Source organism: Thalassophryne amazonica, chromosome 8, assembly GCF_902500255.1.
Source record: "Thalassophryne amazonica chromosome 8, fThaAma1.1, whole genome shotgun sequence".
Taxonomy (NCBI): domain Eukaryota; kingdom Metazoa; phylum Chordata; class Actinopteri; order Batrachoidiformes; family Batrachoididae; genus Thalassophryne; species Thalassophryne amazonica.
Genome location: NC_047110.1, coordinates 27,824,762 through 27,844,077, shown reverse-complemented (window position 1 = coordinate 27,844,077; position 19,316 = coordinate 27,824,762). Strand labels below are relative to the sequence as shown.

General features: G+C 41.0%; 1 protein-coding gene across 1 annotated transcript in view; it reads right to left on the bottom strand.

The window, feature by feature from the left end:
* mgat4c (mgat4 family member C) overlaps positions 1–19,316 on the bottom strand; it is a 568,633-nt gene that overhangs the window by 374,246 nt on the left and 175,071 nt on the right. The window contains exon 2 of the mRNA XM_034175902.1: positions 10,362–10,432. The gene's annotated coding sequence lies outside the window, so the exon portion shown is untranslated. The remainder of the gene's footprint in view (positions 1–10,361; positions 10,433–19,316) is intronic.

The window sequence follows — 19,316 nt, the reverse complement described above, 5'->3', positions numbered from 1 at the left end:
TTTTTATGTAAGAAATGTCATATAATGTGTGGTTTATCAACGTGCACCACTAACATTGGCTAATCTGGTGGATGTTGCGAACAACAACTGGCTACACAATGCTACAAACAGAGCAGTAAATTGAAATGCGAACATGCATTCTGCATAATATGTCTACTTCCAAGCAGTCTATTTGGTGGACAACATATTTGTGTTATAGCTCTCTGTACATCAAAAGATTAAAGACAAAGGCTTTCTTGGAAGCAAACAACTTGTGTTCCATCTTGCAGTGTTGTGTGGCAACTGGAACAGATTTAACTCAGAAATGACACCATTGCCATTTGCCACTTCTGACTTTCTCGACAACTGAAAGGGGACATTAGAGTTAGGTCCACAAATATCTGGACAGTGATTTATATATATATATATATATATATATATATATATATATATATATATATATATATATATATATATATATATATATGCCAACACCAGATTGCTGGTGAATTACACAGACAATTTACCTTTCTTTTCCAAAACCCATTAAAAATTCATTTTAGCACAAGCATCTCTGAACAGTTATTCAGAGTTTAGGATTTACAGTACTGAAAGTAAAATGCACTCATGGAAGTGGCAAATAATATTCTGCTTTCTATGGATTAGCACTTCAGTACTGCTGTCACTAGACCTTAGTGCAGCTTTTCATATTAACAGATCACTGCATTCAGAGAGAGAGAGAGAGAGAGAGAGAAGATCAAGAAGTGTGAAGGATTAGTAAAGATGAAATAAGGACAGAGATGAAGAGGGTGATGAAAGAAAAAAACTGTTGGTCCAAACAACATGGAGCGATGAAGATGCCAAGGCGCGATGGCAGTGGAGTATTTTTTTAATCAGATTAAGAAAATCTTGGAAAGTGGAGTGGGAAGCTTGCTGTCACAGAATTTGAAGAATAAGGGTGCTGTGCAAAGCTGCAATAAGTACAGTACAGAAGATGAAAGTTGATCAGCCACCTAGTTCTCTCTGTATGGTTTCATGTCTGTCATGTCATCTCTGTGCTTGTCCTGTTAGACCTCAGTGCTGCTTTTGATACTGTTGACCATAAAATTTTATTACAGAGATTAGAGCATGCCATAGGTATTAAAGGTGGCTGCGGTGGTTTGAATCATATTTATCTAATAGATTACAATTTGTTCACGTAAATGGGGAATCTTCTTCACAGACTAAGGTTAATTATGGAGTTCCACAAGGTTCTGTGCTAGGACCAATTTTATATACTTTATACATGCTTCCCTTATGCAGCATTATTAGAAAGCATTGCTTACATTTTCATTGTTACGCAGATGATACCCAGCTTTATCTATCCATGAAGACAGAGGACACACACCAATTAGTTAAACTGCAGGAATGTCTTACAGACATAAAGACATGGATGACTTCTAATTTCCTGCTTTTAAATTCAGATAAAACTGAAGTTATTGTACTTGGCCCCACAAATCTTAGAAACATGGTGTCTAACCAGATCCTTACTCTGGATGGCATTACCCTGACCTCTAGTAATACTGTGAGAAATCTTGAAAGGACTACTGTAATTCATTATTATCACATTGTCCTAAAAGTTCCCTGAAAAGCCTTCAGTTAATTCAAAATGCTGCAGCTAGAGTACTGACGGGGACTAGAAGGAGAGAGCATATTTCACCCATATTGGCCTCTCTTCATTGGCTTCCTGTTAATTCTAGAATAGAATTCAAAATTCTTCTTCTTACTTATAAGGTTTTGAATAATCAGGTCCCATCTTATCTTAGGGACCTCTTAGTACCATATCACCCCAATAGAGCGCTTCGCTCTCAGACTGCAGGCTTACTTGTAGTTCCTAGGGTTTGTAAGAGTAGAATGGGAGGCAGAGCCTTCAGCTTTCAGGCTCCTCTCCTGTGGAACCAGCTCTCAATTCAGATCAGGGACACAGACACCTAAAACTTTCCTTTTTGCTAAAGGTTATGGTTAGGGCTGGATCAGGTGACCCTGAACCATCCCTTAGTTATGCTGCTATAGACTTAGACTGCTGGGGGGTTCCCATGATGAACTGAGTGTTTCTTTCTCTTTTTGCTCTGTATCCACCACTTTGCATTTAATCATTAGTGATTGATCTCTGCTCTCTTCCACAGCATGTCTTTTTCCTGATTCTCTCCCCTCAGCCCCAACCAGTCCCAGCAGAAGACTGCCCCTCCCTGAGCCTGGTTCTGCTGGAGGTTTCTTCCTGTTAAAAGGGAGTTTTTCCTTCCCACTGTCGCCAAGTGCTTGCTCACAGGGGGTCGTTTTGACCGTTGGGGTTTTTCTGTGATTATAGACCCTGTGCAAATGACGTCATGAAACTTCTGTTCTGCCTTGTTGGGGGACAAACAAGACACGCACACTACAGACGCACACTAGCTAGCTGCAGATATTTGTGATAAAATGCCGAGTTTTGTGGTATAATCGGCTGTAGTAATCGTAAGAACAGGGAAACTAATCACAGTTTCTTCAGGTTACCGGCAATTATCGAGCATCAAGGAGAAAATACGCGAGAACTGTCTTCAAAGAGGCGAGCAATCTGGCTAGCACGGATAGCTAGAAGTGACCTTACATCCGAGTCCAGTTTGGCCAATCTACGGATCTGTTCGGATCATTTCATTAAAGGTCAGTCTCCCTATTTAACTATTTAACTAGTGTGTTTCATGTACAGTATTTATTTCACTTATAAATCCTAGAATATGCTGAGTAACCACACTGCATGTGTGCGTGTGCTTTTTAATGTGTTTGGTGCCCGCATTTTTTCAAAGTGTTTGGCACATGTGCGCGTGTGCTTTTTAATGTGTTTTTAATGTGTTTGGTGCTCGCTTTTTTCCGAGTGTTTGGCGCGTGTGTGCTTTTTAATGTGTTTTTAATGTGTTTGGCACATGTGTGCGTGTGCTTTAATGTGTTTTTAATGTGTTTGGTGCGCGCTTTTTTTCCGAGTGTTTGACGCGTGTGTGCGTGTGCTTTTTAATGTGTTTTTAATGTGTTTGGTGTGCGCTTTTTTCCACGTGTTTGGCGCGTGTGCTTTTTAGTGTGTTTGATCCACGCTTTTTTTTCCGAGTGATTTTTAACTTTTCTTTGTATGTAACTTTATCCTCCGCGCGTAAATGAGCTTGATATTCACTCTCTTAAACGCTTCTTTCTACATTGTCCGCCATGTTGGAGTGTTTGCTTGTCCTCCAACATGGCGGGGGGTGGTTCGGTACCCAGTGACGTTATTGCACAGGGTCAATTGTATGGCTTTTCCCTTGCAATATAAAGCGCCTTGGGGCAACTGTTGTTGTGATTTGGCGCTATATAAATAAAATTGATTTGATTTGGTTTGATGTCAAGACATTGCACAACAAACACAATTTCAAGATTTCCACTCCACTTCTAAAAGCAAAAAAAAAAGTATATTGTGACCAAAAATAAATACATAAAAATTAAAGCGTTATGGAAACACATGAATGTTGGAGGAAAAAAAAAATCAAATATCAAAAAACAAAACAAAACAACAAAAACATTTGCATGCTCACATGAGGTTGTTCTTTAGAAGAGTCAACAAAGCAATATTTTGAAATTGAAATGGAAACATTTGTTGCATTTAGGGCACATCATGTGACATGAAAAGTCACATAACATTCCGCTTTTTATAAATGACTTGTAGAAAAAGAGACAGCAGCCATAATAGACCAAAAACAAAGTAATGTCGGTATTTATGTAGAACCTGCAGCAGATATGTGGGAGATTTCAATGACTAGCCTTCTTATCATGAGATGAGAAAAGCAGAGAAAACAAGCGTCATTCACATAACTTCCCCCCAATAGAAACACAGACAAGTCAGTTTTCCTTTTATTACTTTTATTTTGCACACTAGCGTGCTGCCCATCATCCATAGGCTCTAGATTGGGTAGTGTTTATAAAATAGGGAGTTGACATTTTTCAAGGCTGGTAATAAATTATACAGTTTCTATAATATGTTGGAATGGCGTGTGAGTCCAGAATGTTTTTAGAAAGTTAGACATCAACAATTTTTAGAAGAATAACTCAAGCCTTTAATTTGCTGTTAATTACATAATTTTTTTATGTTAATTTGCTGTCTTAATGTGATGGTTCTTCTCTGGAAACCAACACCTTATCATGGTGGAGAGGTTTGTGTGCCGCTATGAACATGAAAGCTGTGCTGTCTGGAGCCTTTTGTGCTCCTGGTAGGGTCTTCCATGGCAAATTAGTCTCAGGTGAGAGGCCAGACTAAGAATGGTTCACAAGACACCATGATCGAATGTTTCAGAGCAAATCTGACCCAGCCCAGAGGAAGCACGGGGCACCCATCTGGAGCCAGGCCTGGATGGATGGCCCATGAGGGAGCAACTGGTGGCTGGACTTGCCAAGGAGCCTGGTCGGGCACAGCCCAACAAGGCATCGTGGACCTTCCATCTCCACTCTGTGGGCTCACCACCCACAGAGGGAACTGCTGGTGTCAGGTCCACTGTCCCATAGGTGTCAGTGAAAGTCGAGGGCCTAGGCAGACCAGACCCAGGCAGCAGGGGTTAGCTCTGGGGGTGTGGAACATCACCTCGCTGTGGGGGTAGGAGCCAGACCAAATGGTCATTTGTTATTTTACTTCTGTGCTAGTCATGGACTGGCCATAACGAACACCATGTTCAAATAAGGATGCTCATAAGTGTACAAGGTACCAGAACACCCTAGGCCGAAGATCGATGATTGATTTTGTTATCGTATCATCTGATCTGAGGCCATATGTTTTGGACACTCTCATGGTGAGTTGGATCAGAGGGTGGGGGAGGACTTTGGGCAGACCTGGTAAGCCCAAACGGAGGTAAGCCCTATGGAGGCACTGAACCAGAATGAGCAATGTTCAAAGCTTCCATTGCTGCAGCAGGGAGCTGTGGCCTGAAGGTCTTAGGTGTCTCAAGGGGCGGCAACCCTCAAACACCATGGTGGACACTGGTGGTCAGGGAAGCTGTCCAACCAAAGAAGGAGTCCCTCTGGGATATGTTATCTTGGAGGACTCCAGAGGCAGTTGCAAGGTACCAACAGGCCCGAAGGGCAGCAGCCTCTGCTGTGGGGAAGGTAAAGCAGCAGGTGTGGGAGGAGTTTGGAGCAACAATGGAGAAAGACTTTTGGTTGGCACCAAGGTGCTTCTGGCAGACATGAGGGAAACAGGGAACCATCCAAGCTGTCTACAGTAAGGATGGGCCTCTGATGACCTCAAATGAGGATGTAATCTGCCGCTGGAAGGAACACTTTGAGGAACTCATGCATCAGACCAGAGCACCCTCTATGGTAGGGGCAGAGCTGGGATCTGATGGAGGATTATCATCAATTTCCCTGGTGGAAGTCACTGAGGAAGTCAAACAACTCCCTAGTGGCAAGACCCCGGGGGTTGATGAGATCCATCCAGAAATGCTGAAGGTTCTGGTTGTGGAAGCACTGTCTTGGATGAGACGTCTCTTCAACATTGCGTTAAGGTATAGGACAGTGCCTAAGAAGTGGCAAACTGGGATGGTGGTCCACATATTTTAAAAAGGGGACTATGGAATGTGTGCCAATTACAATTGGCTTTTCAGTCACGTTAGTTCATCATAACCCCGATAAAACAGAATTCGTTCCCAAACATCTATGAAAAAAAACAGGACTGTTCTGCCGGCAAAGCCATTAAATGGATATTAAATTGCTAAATTGATCATGGTTTTTCAGTATTATCTCCGTTTGTTTTCTCTGTTCCCAAGCTATATTTCATCAACCATCTGTCAGGGCATAGTCACCCTGCTGTCGTCTACCTCATGGCTATCCATGCTGTTCAAAGTGTGATCAAGCTGCTTTTGTCAACAGTGATCTAACACCTTTCCACAGCATTGTCTTCAACCCTTTGAGTGGACAGTGAATTCTGACAGTGAGTCAGAATGCTGACTCTTATAGAGAACTTATACAGTTTACAACCCGAACTCCAATGAAGTTGGGACGTTGTGTGAAATGTAAATAAAAACAGAATACAATGATTTGCAGATCCTCTTCAACCTATATTCAATTGAATACACCACAAAGACAAGATATGTAATGTTCAAACTGATAAACTTTATTGTTTTTGTGCCAATATTTGCTCATTTTGAAATGGATGCCTGTAACACATTTCAAAAATGTTGGGACAGTGGTATGTTTACCACTGTGTTACATCTCCTTTCCTTCTAACAACACTCAATAAGTGTTTAGGAACTGAGGACACTAATCGTGAGCAAGGGCGCAATTTAAAACTAGAAATTGGGGGGGACAAAGTGCGAGGCCCGCAGGGCCAAAGCCCATAAGCCAGCGATTTCTAGATAAGCTCAGATGCATTCTGAGCATCCAGAACAGTAATTTTAATGTTTTGAGAAGACCATAAAGTGGACACCATTTGACGTATACAATTTGAAACCGTGGATATAAATACTTTATTCTGAGAATAGCCAGCATTGATTTTATTAACATCCTGGTGTAAATAAGGTATCACCACATGGGTAGAACTCAAAAAGAATGATAGGTTGAGTTCTCATTAAAAAAAAACAACTGCAATGTGTTAAAATGTATTCATAAATATGAAAGAACAGGCTCTTAATAATTATTAAGTATCGCATATTGTATTTTTTCTCGATTTGTTTTTGCATAAGTTTGAAAAAACAACAGATCATAAGTTTCGGATAAATTACTTTTCATGAATTTAATTTTCGAAGTGGCACTAATGACAACACTCATACTGAATATAATTTCGCTTGCATAGACTGATTTGGGAGATCAGGCAATAATTCCAGATGGGCTTTCTGAGGTCCCAGATAGCTTTTCTGATTTCCTTTTCTAACTTTCAGAATTTAGTAAATTAGCATATGGTCCACTGATACTTATGTGTAGACACTAGTCCCTAAAGGCAACTATTTTTGGTTTCAAATCTGGGCAAATGCAGTCCCAGAAAATTTCCGAATGTGACAAACAAGAAACAGGTGTTGTAAACAAGTCAATTCTGCTAAAAATACAAACTTGCAGAAACAAAGATACTATTCTGACATGGTTTTTCACATAAGACTGGCAGAGCATGTTTCAAGTACACACATGTCAGAAGGTGGGGGGGACATACCATATTCTGTCCCTCCTGGTTGAAAAGGTGGGGGGGGACATGTCCCCCCTATCCCCCACCAAATTGCGTCCATGATTGTGAGTGTCATGATTGGTTATAAAAGAAGCATACCCAAAAGTCTCAGCTGCTCATTAGCAAAAATGGGGTGAGGATCACCACTTTTGAACAACTGCCTGAAAAAAATAGTGCAACAGTTTAAGAACAATGTTTCTCAACCTTCAATTGCAAGGAATTTAAGGATTCCATCATCTACAGTCCATAATATAATCAGAAATTTCAGAGAATCTAGAGCACTTTCTACACGTAAGCGACAAGGCTGAAAACCAACATTGAATGCCCGTGACCTTGATCCCTCAGGGGGCACTGCATTAAAAACTGACGTCATTGTGTAAAGGATCTTACCAGCTAGGCTTAGGAACTCTTCAGAAAACCATTGTCAGTTAACACAGTTTGTCGCTACATCTACAAGTGCAAGTTAAAACTCTACCGTGCAAAGCAAAAGCCATCCATCAATAACATCCAGAAATGCAGCCACCTTCTCTGGGCCTGAGCTCATTTGAAATGGACAGACGCAAAGTGGAAAAGTGTGCTGTGTTCTGATGAGTCCACATTTCAAATTGTTTTTTGGGTTAGTAAAGTTAGACCTTACTTGTGTGAATGCGCCTTGAGGCAGCTTTATTGTGATTTGGCACTATACAAACTAAATAAATTGAAAATTGTAAGTCCAGAAGGGTAGGTAACTAGTCTTCCTGTTTGTCCAGTAGTCCATTTGTCTGCCTGTGTGTTTGTTCATCACACTTTCTTGTGCACATGATAACTTGAACAAAATGTGTCTGATTTTCATCAAATTTTAAATTTACATTCTAAAGATGTATACGTGTCTGAGATGGCTTTGAATTTGGATTTCAGGGTTCACTAAGATTTCTATGGATTATTGTAACTGATTGTTATTTATTATTATCCTCTTTCAGGCATAGTTTTTTCTTTTCTTTTCTCAATACTTGATGTTTTTCGTGTCTCTACTCTAACCAATCAGCCACAAAAAACAATGACAGCACGTCCTTTTTTCTACATAAATTGTGAACCTTCTAGCTTTAATTTTGAAAGGAAAACTGCTCATATTGTACTTACTCTAATCTCATTGTGTTCATGTGGTTAGGTCAGTGACATAGATGGTTGATTTTTATTTCCTAATACATTGTCAGTCAGAACACAGAAGCCACACTTTAATGATATCTCCCAATTTATCTACCAAAGTGATCAAGACAACAAAGATCCAAGATACAGGATTCCATGATACAAATTACTAATGTGTTTTTGGTAATATTAAGCCTTGAAGTTTTATGTAGAATTTCTATGCAAGGTTACCAATTCTAGCTTACTAGCCTTTTAGAATGTATCCCATTCATTATGGCATGGATGAAAAATCTCCACTGTGAAATTGAAAAATTGAAATTGTTGTGAACTATGTAATAGCTGCAGAGATCACCCCTGTGTACACTGGTATATACACCTTTGTTCTGAGGTAGAAACATAACAATGTTTTTGAACATCAACGTGTTTAATGTTGTCACAGAATTTCAAGAGTGTCTTCAGTGTCCTCTAGTGGATGTTTCGCTTCACATTTGTGCTAGCATGAAATATGAATGCAAAATTTGTGTGGAGTGATGGTTCCATTGTTTGAAACATGGATAGATTGGAGCACAAATGTGTCTTTACTGTGTGTGTATGGCGGCAACTAAATACTTTTAACTGACTTGAATTAGGGCTGTCACGATTAGTTGACTAGTTACGATTACGTCAACTATCAAGAGTCAGCTGTGATGTCACCAGTGTTGGGAAAGTGTAGGTACACGGACCCACAACAGGGGGCGCAAATGAACGGACAATGGAGGAAGTCAAATAACAACACTTTACTGTTGTGAATGGGCACAACAAACACAACAGATTACAACAATAGACAACAAGTCAAATCACAGAAGGTGTCGTGTGGGCAGGCTCGAAGATAGAGGACGTCTGTCCAAAGCAGAACCGGAACCACACGATTTCCTCCGCCACCAGACCCCGGGAATACTGGAGCCGCCAAGTCCCGAACTCCCAGGTGGCCACTGCCTCCGCGTGTCGGACCTGGTACTGCTGGCGAGGAACAAAAAAAAAAACAATTAAATGTGGGCGCGTTTACACCCAGGAATCCACACGGCAGGAAAACTACCTCCACCTCTCGTTGGAAAGAGTCTGCTATATAATGCACAAAAGTCACAAAAGGTTACTGAAAAGATCTCACGGTCAGCTGAGAACGTTACCTTCCAGGTAGAACGATATCTCGGCAAAGAGGTGGGGACGTCGTCCTGCTGATGTACCCCTGCTGATCAGGTGATTGGTAACAGCTGTTGCAGGTGATGCGTGACAGCTGTCACCCTGGCTGCTCCTGTGAGGCGGCTGCGCCCTCTGGTGCCTGGAGCCCGCACTCCAGACAGGGCGCCCTCTGGTGGTGGGCCAGCAGTACCTCCTCTTCTGGCGGCCCACACAACAACCAGATATTATGCCCCAACAAGCACAAAAGGGAGCATTTATAATGTGCATTGCAAAATTTGCAAGGCAGAACTTGCCTTCCCATTCGCTGAATAATCGCAAAATAATCAGTGACTCAGTCGATTATGAAAATAATCATTTGTGCCAGCCCTTATATGACCCTGTGAAAGACTGGTGGCCTGTCAAGGGTTTACCCTACCTGCCTAATGAGGCAGGTCTCCCATCCACCCCACCCTGTGACACTTAACAGGGTGAAATGGATTCACAAAATGAATGATGTGAGATATATCCATTTTGTACACATGATCATGGGTGTAATCCAAGTTTTTGTTTTAAAAAGCTGTGAATACAGTTGTCTTTTCTAACAGTAACAGAAGCTATATATATATATATATATATATATATATATATATATATATATATATATATATATATATATATATATATGTGTGTGTGTGTGTGTGTGTGTGTGTTGGGGGGGTGTACATACACAGGGGATTTTGCCAAAAGCATGTGTTACAGTAAATAGATGGTTTGAATTTCTGTCTTCTTGTAAAGTGCCATATTATGATTTTAATGAGTGTCATGTACTGATCAATATGTCTGCATCAAGTGGGTTGAGGCTGAGAGAGAAAGAGTAGGAAGCGGAGTCACAGAGATGGTGAATCTGACCAAAAGCACTTACTTCCACTGCCTGTCCCGTGAGCCATTATTGTCGCTTGTGTTCACACATCAACATGACAGCGGTCTTCAAGGCTATAAAGGAATAAGGAACAAAGGACCATTAAATCACAATGAGAGACCCTGCTTCACATTTAAACCCTGCAGCATAAAGACAGTGAGAAGAGTTTAAGATCTGCACAGAGAGGCCAAAAAAGGAAAGAGAGCAACACATTTATCCCCCCCCCAAAGTGGCAGTTCATCATTCCTTGAGACACACTCTATCGATCCTCCGCTTTTAGTTTTTCTGTCATTTTGGGGGCTCAAAACCGTTCACAAAGATAGATCCTCTTATATGCCGCTTGCCTCTGAGAAGATGAATGGAGGGATCAAGAGTTGTGCGGGGATGACCTCATTTTGCAATGTGCTCCTCAATTAGTTGGCTTTTCTGAGCCTGGTTAAATGGAGAGCTTTGGGGCACATGGGTGTATGAGGGAATCAACTCCCTCCATGTTTGTCATGACAATACAAAGATTAAATAAATCATTAGTGGAGCATATATGCATAATATTTGAGGTGAATCTTGACTTTGATGACAAAAACATGAAATTTGGCACTCAGTTAGAGCATGCCAAACAGATCATTTTTGGCTATAGGGGCATTGCAGAGGTGACCATTTTCCAAGATGGCTGCCACGGGTTGTTGTTTTATCAGTTGCTCAGGCTCTAGACATCAAGGCTCTTGATTTCAGTGGCTAATCCTACATATTCAAGGATGAGGAATGCAGTAGTACCATTTACAACATGCTAGCACCGACGTAACAATATATGGCTAACATTCAGGTAACTAAATAATTGTAAAATCATTAAAATATGTAATATTGGTGATATACATGTTTTCGAACTGTGACTAATGAGAGTACAACACAGTACCCTACTTCTCAATGTTTCATTAATTGCTATTTAAAAGAATTATCCAGTAGAAGTAGCTCGAAAGATAGTGTGACCTGCAACAGCTTTTTGTCATCCACTCTTCTCTGCAGTAAGACTTGTTGGCGCAAATTTGATTGCTGCAAGAAACATATGAGCAGTTTTTTCTCAATACTCAACAATGAACATGTGAAAGTTTTTATTTAAATGCATTTAAACGAGCACTATGTTCATTAATCCTCATTATTAAGCTAGCTAGCTAGCTAACATTTGGCTAACATCAGCAATCTAGCTGAGAAGCAAGGATTTATGAAGGGGCTGTGGGTACATACACAGCATATCTCAAACTGATTTGAAAATGTGAATGAATGAATGAATGAATGAATATTATTTGGCACGCACACACATACTTATCAAAAGAATCTCTCATAATACAAAACAAAAGAAAACAAAAACTCAAACAAAAGAAAACAAAAACTCAAACAATTTCCCAGTTTTGTGCGGCCGAAAGGGTGAAGGCTGAAACCAAAGCTTATAAACGCCCCCCAGTTGCTATATATACATATATGTACACCCATACAACAAATACCAAAAAAAGAAAAAAAAAAAAAGACAAGCAGAGACAATATAGATGAATCGGTAAGAGAAAATATCTTAACCTAATTTATCATACTATAATAAGAAATGATATTGTTTTTATAAAGTCTTTTCAAGCCAGCCAAAGTACCAGTTAATTTAATACTATTAGAACAGTTATTCCAAATTTTAACACTGCTGACAGCGATGCAGTGCCTTTTTACAGTAGTTTGAATCTGTCACAGTTTGAGTTTTGCTAGGTGTTCTATGTTATTTTATTCTTTTGTGCTGTTCGTTATTTTTGCGTTTCATTAGATTTGGTTGGTTTATTCTCTTGCTAGGTTTTTTCTGCTTGGGTCTGCCTGTCTTTGTTTCTCTCCCTTGGATTTTGGTGATGGGTGTTTCTCTCTCTCTCTGGCCATGCCTTGTTCTGGTGCTTTCCATGCACACCTGTTCCTGATTTGCTGATTACCACCTGCAGTTATTTAAGATCACTGGGTGTGTTTGTCTCTCACCAATTTGTCATGCTTTGTGCTCTCATTCCAGCTCTGTTCCTGCGTTCCATAGTCCTGCCTTGCCTCTTTGTGTGTACCCCCTGCTGCTTTGACCACGCCTGTTTGCCTGATGTTTTTTGTACTGCTGCTTTTCCTGGACTGCTTACTCATGTACTGACCTCCGCTATCCTCAACAGTAAAACCTTCTAAAAACCAGAGCTGTTATTTTGAGTCGTGCATTTTGTGTCCTGCAATTCCACACCATCCAGCCTGATAGAATCTATAAGCTGTCAAATACTAATGTTCCTCTCAGATGGTAACACGACTCCCTCATTTTAAACAATTCCTGGACATGTTGAGGCAAAAGTTTATTGTTGACTTTATACATGGTCTGTATCATAATATAACCAACCAAGTCCCAAAATTTCAAAATGTGTAAGCAAGCAAACAGTGGGTTTATTGGCTCACGATATGGTTTTTTTTAACTTATAACTCTTAGAGCTTTCTTTTGTAACAGAAATATTGGGTTTGTGTTTGTTTTATGTCTTTCCCCAAACCTCAATGCAGTAGGTCATGTATGGGACAAGCACCCACTGCCTCATGAGAGCCCACTGCATCCTCAGAGACTCATCACACCCTGGTCTGGACTGTTACCCTCAGGGAGATGATTCAGAACCATCATGTCCAAAACAAACAGACTGAACAACAGAATTCACCCCAGAGCTGTCACCGCACTGAACTCTGAACAAGCCTGATAATGCTTGAACTTGAACACATAATACAGCTGTGCAATATTCTGATGTGTGATACTCTTTAGTGTTAATTATATAGTTATTAATCTTTGTACACAGTAAAATCACCAGTGTTACATTAACGCTGACAGTGAACATATGGCCCCACTCTGATCAGAGTAGGACCATATGTACATTGGCAGTGTTAATGTAACACTATCAGTGTTAGTTTTACACTGGTGATTTTACTGTGTATATTTAACTTATAGTGTGTCTGTCTGTTATCAATTATTTTTATTTTGTTTTTCTCTCTCGTGTCTCTTAACAGCAGTGAGATGAGAGGCTGTACCTCAAATTCATTGTCCTTTTGTGCAATGACAATTGAAGATATTCTGATGTTTGTGAGGAATGAAAAATACAGAGAATAATATAATAAATATAAAATATAAAATACATACAAACATGCTCAACCGCTTATCCAGGATCAGGTCACGGGAACACTCAAAATGTAATATCGTTTTTCATTTGCATACATGCCATTAAGCTAGACACGTAATATGCAGACTTTTTTCAGTCTCATTTCTCAGTCTCTCTACCATTTGGTAAATGCAAAGTGATAGACAACAGCTTCCCTAAAACATGAAATGATGCATTATGTACAGTGCATCTGGAAAGCATTCACTTCACTTGTTCCACATTTTGTTATGTTACAGCCTTATTGGAAAATGAAGTGCACCTTTGGCAGCAACTACAGCTTTAAGTCTTCTTGAATATGATGCCACAAGCTATCTTTGGTCAGTTTTGCCCATTCCTCCTTGCAGCATCTCTTAAGATCCATCATGTTGGATGGTCAGCGTCAGTGCACAGCCATTTTCAGATCTCTCCAGAGATCTTCAATCAGATTCACGACTGGGCTCTGGCTGGACCACTCAAGGACATTCACAGACTTGTCCTGAACCCACTCCTTTGATATCTTGGCTGTGTGCTTAAGGTCATTGTCCTGCTGAAAGATGAACATTCGCCCCAGTCTGTCAAGATCGCTGTGCTGCAGGTTTTCTTCCAGGATGTCTCTGTACATTGCTGCATTCATCTTTCCCTCAATCCTGACTAGTATCCTGGTTCCTGGTGCTGAAAAACATCCCCACAGCATCATACTGCTGCCACCACCATGCTTCACTGTAGGGATGGTGCCTGGTTTCTTCCAAATATGACACCTGGCATTCGCACCAAAGAGGTCAATCTTTGTCTCATCAAACCAGAGAAGTTTGTTTCTCATGGTCTGAGAGTCCTTCAGGTGCCTTTTGGCAAACTCCAGGTGGGTTGCCATGTGCCTTTTTATAAGGAGCAGCTTAAGTCTGCCCACTCTACCATACAGGCCTGATTGGTGGATTGATGCAGATAGTTGTCCTTCGGGAAGACCAGCTTTAATAAGAGTCCTGGTGGATCCAAGCTTCATCCATTTACGAATGATGCAGCAAAAGCAGCAGAAATGCTTCTGTACCCTTCCAAGATTTGTGCCTCGCTCTCGGAGGCCTACAAATGATTCCTTTAACTTCATGCATGGTCAACTGTGGGACCTTATAGGTAGACAGGTGTGTGCCTTTCCAAATCATGTCCAATCAACTGAATTTATCCCAGGTGGATTTCAATTAAGATCAAGAAACATATCAAGGCTGATAAGTGGAAATAGGATGCACCTGAGCTCAATTTTGAGCTTCATGGCAAAGTCTGTGAAGACTTATGTGCATGTTGTATCTTTTTTTTTTTTTTTAATGAATTTGCAAAAAATCTCAGAAAAAAACTTTATTCACATTGTCATTTTGAGGTATTGTGTGTAGAATTTTGAGGAAAAAAAATGAATTTCATCGATTTTCGAAAAAGGCTGTAACATAACAAAATGTGGAAAAAGTGAAGTGCTGTGAATACTTTCTGGATGCACGCACTCATCATCGCACTCATCTTCAACCGCTTATCCGAAACTGGGTCGCGGGGAGCAACAGCTCCAGCAGGGGACCCCAAACTACCCTTTCCCGAGCCACATTAACCACCTCTGACTGGGGATACTGAGGCGTTCCCAGGCCAGTGTGGAGATATGATCTCTCCACCTAGTCCTGGGTCTTCGCTGGGGTTTCCTCCCAGCTGGACATGCTTGGAACACCTCCCCAGTGAGGCTCCACGGGGGCATCCTTACCAGATGCCCGAACCACCTCACCTGGCTCCTCTCAAGATGAAGGAGCAGTGTCTGTACTTTGAGCTCCTCACGGATGGCTGAGCTTCTCACCTGATTTCTCACTCTGAGGTCACAAAAGTGGACATAGAGAGGACTTGTGACCTTGCCAGAAAGATGTGTCAGTATCAATTAATAGTCTCTGGTCCCCTCCCAGGGTAATGATGAGGCGTTTAGCAGGCTGACATTGCTAAATAGGTGGCTAGTGCAATTTTGCAGACAGCAAAGCTTTATTTTAACTGATAGCTGGTCTTCATTTTGGGGCCACCATGGTATTCACCCTACTGCGGAAGGTGCCGCCATCTTGTCTGTGAACATAGATAGAGCTCTACAGGGAGGGTAACATGAGGACTTTACAGCAGGCCACAGAGCAGGTGATTAGAGACCCTACAAGGCTTATGATCAATGTAGCTGTAGAATTTATTATCTTAGCTGGGAAATTATAACAGAAAATCCACAATGGTGATAGTGCAGTTTATGCAGCAATGAGGGAAATTTGTCCAGTTGATACTGTGGCCTGTTTCTGCAGACGTGTCAATAAAAATCATAGAGGGATATGCTTTGCAAACTTACCCATTACTACATTGGATGACGTTGAAAGTGAGGATGAGCTGCTGGCTGCTCCAGCAATATCAAATATTTTGTGTCTGCGACCTACAACCTGCATGGAATGTCTCAAACCAGGCATCTTATATATACTCAACAAAAATATAAACGCAACACTTTTGGTTTTGCTCCCATTTTGTATGAGATGAACTCAAAGGTCTAAAACTTTTTCCACATACACAATATCACCATTTCCCTCAAATATTGTTCACAAACCAGTCTAAATCTGTGATAGTGAGCACTTCTCCTTTGCTGAGATAATCCATCCCACCTCACAGGTGTGCCATATCAAGATGCTGATTAGACACCATGATTAGTGCACAGGTGTGCCTTAGACTGCCCACAATAAAAGGCCACTCTGAAAGGTGCAGTTTTGTTTTATTGGGGGGGATACCAGTCAGTATCTGGTGTGACCACCATTTGCCTCATGCAGTGCAACACATCTCCTTCGCATAGAGTTGATCAGGTTGTCAATTGTGGCCTGTGGAATGTTGGTCCACTCCTCTTCAAAGGCTGTGCGAAGTTGCTGGATATTGGCAGGAACTGGTACACGCTGTCGTATACGCCGGTCCAGAACATCCCAAACATGCTCAATGGGTGACATGTCCAGTGAACATGCCGGCCATGCAAGAACTGGGACATTTTCAGCTTCCAAGAATTGTGTACAGATCCTTGTAACATGGGGCCGTGCATTATCCTGCTGCAACATGAGGTGATGTTCTTGGATGTATGGTAAATGGTAAATGGACTGCATTTATATAGCGCATTTCCATCTGAATCAGATGCTCAAACCGCTTTACAATCATGCCTCACATTCACCCCGATGTCAGGGTGCTGCCATACAAGGCGCTCACTACACACCAGGAGCAATAGGGGATTAAAGGCCTTGCCCAAGGGCCCTTAGTGATTTTCCAGTCAGGTGGGGATTTGAACCCATGATCTTCTGGACTCAAGCCCAACACCTTAGCCACTAGACCATCACCTCCCCATTGTTGTATGGCACAACAATGGGCCTCAGGATCTCGTCACGGTATCTCTGTGCATTCAAAATGCCATCAATAAAATGCACCTGTGTTCTTCGTCCATAACAGATGCCTGCCCATACCATAACCCCACCACTGTCAACCCCACTGAGGTCTTTAGTCTGGGTCTTATTAACATAAAATCACTGTCCTCAAAATCACTGCTGATTAATTGATTAATGATTTTTTATGGATCATCACTTAGATATGATTGGGCCATTTGAAACCTGGCTTAAACCTACAGCTGTACTCCCCTTAAATGATGCCTGCCCATCGGCAAACACATTTAGTCACATCCCTTGTGATGCAAAGCAAGGTGGGGGTGTTGCTCTTATTTATGAATCTAGGTTCAGTTAGCTGTTGGGGGTCACAAATTTAATTCATTTGAACATCTGATTCTCCACTCTGCCCATGATGCTACATATTGCCAAGGTCACAAGAATAATAATCATGTGTATTACTTTGTCACTGTATATAGGCACCCCTGGCCCATACTCTGAATTCTTAGATGAATATGGTGAGTTCATCTCTAACTTGTCAAGTAGTGCAGATAACATTCTGATTATTGGTGACTTCATCATTCATATAAATAAGCCTTCTGATCCCCTCTGCAAGTCATTTTTTAGAAATTCTGGATGATTAGGATTTCAGCAATGCATTCAGGATTCGACGCACATTAGTGGAAATACCCTGGATTTGCTTTTTGCATGTGGTATTGCTGTCACAAATATTGACATCATGTCTCTTGCATCAGTGGTCTCTGATCACTCACTTATTTGGTTTACAGTTTCGCTGCTGTGTTCAATGGAACAATAACCTTATTTATCATTGCGGCGACACATCAACTCCTCAACTATAACTGAACTCATAGCTGGACTGCCTGATATCTTAGCTTCACATTTGGAAAATGCCCAATCAGTAGAGAGTCTTGTGGAAAGTTTAAACTCAGCACTTAAAACTACACTCGACATGACTGCACCAAGTATATTAAAAACCACACCCTCCAAAAACACAGTTACCTTGATTCTATGAATACTTGCAAGCATAAGGCTAGAGGTCTAGAACGGAAATGGCATACTTCAAAATGAGAAGTATTCCCCCTCGCTTGGCGTGATGCTAGCTTAGACTATAAGCATGCACTACTGGCTACAAAGCGGGCATATTACTCAGATTTGATCAACAAAAACAAGCATAATTCAAAGTTCCTGTTCAACAAAGTGGCAACACTAATACATGGACAACCACCTGTAAGTCACTCTCCTTTACAGCACAAGATTTCTTGGATTACTTTGACAACAAAATAGATGACATTAGGTTAAATATATCCCAGCTAGGGCTGAAACGATTAGTCGAGTAACTCAAATAATTCGATTACAAAAAATGTTCCAGGCAAATTCTGAGCCTCAAAGCTTCGTTTAACATTGTAGTACATTTGCCAGGCCTGTGTGTGGCACTGTAATGTCCCCAGAAAAACAAACAGAAGAACACTAGATGCGCACAGGCTGTGTAATAGCTAATCAAATTAGCACAATAGCTACAGTTTTCCAACACGACACACAGAGTGACATAAAGCCTTTTAGTAGAAAAACTGTCCACGCTGATCATCTGAAATAGCTTACTGTGCATTTCAAGCGAAGCAGTGTGTTTGTCTGTGTTTGAAAAATCACTGTTTCATCCACTGCCTGCTCTCCGCTATACATGGGGAGGCCGGTGGCTGCCTCTCTCTGCCCAGTGTGAGCGGCTCAGCACTGCCCTCACAGCTTCGTCCCCGGCCACACTGACAGTCTCTGGAAGAAGTCCACTCTTGCTTCTGTGTTTTGCTCAGACTTGCGGAGTGTTTCACTTTTTAATTTTCACTTTTTTGAGCAACACACAATGCTTCACAAACACGGTAACTCAAATAAAAATAAAAATTAATAAAAGTGACTCCAAGGCTTGCATGTTCAACCTCCAGCTGAAATGCATCTGCTGAATCACAGAGAAAGAGGGATAAAAAAAAAAATCACACAGGGACCCAGTTCACCAACCTTAAAAACCAACCAAAAAAAAAAAAAAAAAAACTTAAAATGGTTAAATGTTACTTTTAATTTTATTTTTTTCACTACAACTTGCTATTGAGGTGGGTGCGATCACTGAGGTAGTGCCTAGATTTACAGAATCTGATAGTATCTCACTCGTCGTGCTGATGAAAAACGTGTACAAAAAGCACAACCTGCTTATTTGATCCTATACCAACAAAACTGATTAAGGACCTGTGGCCCACTCTTGGGCCAACTATGCTGGAAATTATTAATCTCTCATTAATCTGCAGTGATTAAACCATTATTTTAAAAAATCTAATCTTTACCCTAGTGTATTGAAAAACTATGGGCCGATCATTTCGCTCTAAAATTCT